A 3443-nucleotide genomic window follows, 5' to 3' on the forward strand; every position below is an offset into this window, starting at 1 on the left:
CACAATCCCTTCCCAACTCTCTCTTCCTCGAAAGCTCCAACCTATTGGCTCTCTCTACTCTCTCTTCAATGACTCTACCCAGTCATAGAAGTCCCTTATAACTTGGTAAACACCTATTACAATTACTAAGAAAAGTAAATAGATGGAACCACACTAATGACCTAGGAATTACAACTCAAGAACTGAATGATAAATTCTGATAGGAACATGTTCTTTGTTGTTGCTCTAGTTGTCACCCTCGAGACTCTGGTGTACTTGACTCTCAATTCACTTTAGATGTCTCTTTGATTGTGGTCAAACTCCAAAAAAAATTGATGTTTTGTATTTATAGGAGTGAATCAACTTCAATTCTCCAAGTCCATCTAAGTCTTGGTATCATATTTTGTACAAAAACCAATACTTATTTGATATGGATTTCCTTCTTTCCTTGTTTACGCTTAGTCAGCAGTCCTTTCTCTAATTCCAAGCTAATTTCATGCGTTCAACTAATGGTAATATTTTCATTATTTGAAGTATAGTTCCTTGTCGAATAGGAATGAGTTAAAACTTCAAATTCTCGAAGTCTGGACAAAACAAGTTCTTTCTGACAGTCTCCAATTTTTCTTTCTAAGGAGCAGCTCTTCTTCTGTTGTGACTGCTTCACTACTTCCTTTGGAGATCTGTTTGGTATTTGGTTCTTCAACATCTTCCTTCACTCTTCTTTGTATTTGATTGTCACGGATACGTAGTTTGACAATCATCAAAACTTCATTTTAAGCTCTGAACTATTATTGAGACAACAATATCTCAACAATTTTCCCATTTTTTTATGATGACAAACCAATAGTAGTTTCATACTCCTTCATGTTCTCTTGATCAGCACCATCAACCTAAAAATCGAATTTGATAAATTTAGAGTTCTTGAAAGAAGAAGAAGATGGTGAATACTGATGGTTCTGAAATAGATGGTATTGTTTTGAGTTTCTAATGAATCCAATATATTTGATAACCTAATCGTTGAACGAATTGAAGTTGAAAACTTAAGAATTCACCTAAAATTGATAGTTGGAAATGTTGTCTTTGAGCTTAAGTGCTAAATACTAGGATGAGTCGAACGGACTTTGTTAATTATGAATGGTTAAGGACCAATACATGTTTTAATATGTATTTTACTGTATTGGGGTGTATTGAATCTTACATCTGATGTGTTAAGAACATTGGAGTATCGTAATTTTATTTCGAGCTTGAAGTTGAGGTAAGCTAAGGCTTACTTCTCTTAAGGTGTTTTCTATACATGTTTACAAGTAAATTATGTGTAAATGTGAGTCTGTACATGTGGGGGAGAGGGAGTGCGGGTCTCTCTATGTTTTATAATTGAATTGCATATGCGTAACATTGATTTATGAACAATGTTTTGACATGAAAATTTAGACTTGAAGCTAATTTTTGAAAATGGTACTTGAAATAGAATTTCATAAGTTTAGAAGACTTACATCGATGCTAAGGGCATGAAAAGAAATTGGAATAAATATTTTAATTGTTTTCTCAAAATATCGTGTTGAAGTGCTATCTGGTTTAAATTATACTATTCAATATTATTTATATTTTTGAGAGTTAATGATTTGAAATAGCACTTGTTGAGAATACTTTGCGTAAAGATTTTACATTTAAGTTTGTTCAAATGAGTCGAATGAATAAGAACACCATGATTTGATAAAAGTAGATATTTTAAGGCTATTAGATCATGAATCTACTTTTAGATTATTTAAATATTTTGGGAGTTACCTGTGTTGACCAAGATTGACTTCAGATAAATTTTGATTGTCTCTGTGAAACTACACGTGTTGGTGTAGGCGTAGACTCTACCTAATGGTAAAGGGCTACGACAGAGTGCCCTTATGAGAGGGTATTAGTTTTGTGTTATAATAGCACGGCTAAGTCAATTCATATGGCAATACGATGAGATAACCTGAGCAAGTAAGACATATGCTACTTGCCTCTAGACTGATCACCTAGTTGATCATGGATCTTGTATCAGTGTTGATATAACACTCCCGTGAAAGGTATAAAAAGGATATTCATATATATAGGCCTAAGGAGCCGAAAGTGGTTTCAATGAGCTAATTCAATTGAAGTGAAATTTTGTAATTTTATTTAAATTCATGCTTGAGAATTACTTGTGCATTTATTATTGAAAGTTTAAAAGCTTTTGAATGGAGTACACACTTGACCATTAAGTTCGAATTTTGAAATTGCGATTTGATTAATCCATTATGTTTTATATCAAGTGATACTTGCACTGATTTCTTAATAAAGTCTTGTCCCAACTCTAAGTTAGAGAGAGAGAGTACTATGAGTCTGTCAATGATATACTTATTGAAAAAGATAAACGCTTATCTAAATACTGTTTTCATTATTCTTTATGAAATGCTTCATGTAAGTTTTGGATTTGAAAAATTCGTTACTTGATTTGAAAATTTGTATGATTTTCGAATGGCTTCCGCGGTTATTTTAATTTTCATACATATCGTCCAGGTGCATCATATGGATATGGTTCACTCAGGTCGGGTAACGTGTCTGATATCGATGACGTGGATTTGAGACGTGAAACCACCAATTACCACAACAACCATCAACCACTACTTCAATCAGCACACCAGTCGCCATTATATATGGCCAACCACCACCATCATTATTCTCATCCACCACACTATGAAATGCTTCGCCGACAAATTCGGTGTTTTCTACAGGTTAAATTCTGTAAATTCTAATATATGAAGTATTTGAATCCACTAAAGAACAAAATAATCTCGTGGATGGATGGTCAGTGGGTTCAATTGTTGGCGGAGGGTCGTGTGTTCGAAAAGTAATTGCTTATATTTGGTATATATATTTTAAATGCTGCACTCACATGCTAAGCTTTTTTCTTTGTTCTTTCACCTGCTAGTTTATTCTTCTTCTTCCTTCTTGTTTTTTTTTCTTTTTTCCCAATGATAATGATCTTTTTATTTTATTTTACATTTGATCTCTTTACTCAAATTTCATAGGATATCAATTTCACTTCAAAATATAAAAAAAATTCTACAAAGAGAAATCTTATACGTGCTTTAACTTATTAACCTATTTCCTTTTTCATACAAGTAATAAAAAGTTAATGACTTTTGTTCATATTTCGAAAACAATTAAGACGTAATGAAACCACAAAATATATGTGCTTCATTTTACACTACAATCAACCACTACAAATTCAATAAATTGAAAGCATGAGTACTTTCTTTATCTAAAATATGCAAGTGCAATCATGAAAACATATAATAATATAAATTGTTTATTCATATTTTATTGAATTTGTTAGTTTAACCACTTCTCTTATAACTTGTATTACCTATATTTCCTTAATTCTTTTGTTTGTAAATAAACAACTTTATTCTTTTTAATAAGAAAAAGATTTTAGATTTTATCAA

The sequence above is a fragment of the Lycium ferocissimum genome, chromosome 12 (genome assembly GCF_029784015.1).
Source record: "Lycium ferocissimum isolate CSIRO_LF1 chromosome 12, AGI_CSIRO_Lferr_CH_V1, whole genome shotgun sequence".
NCBI classification, from domain to species: domain Eukaryota; kingdom Viridiplantae; phylum Streptophyta; class Magnoliopsida; order Solanales; family Solanaceae; genus Lycium; species Lycium ferocissimum.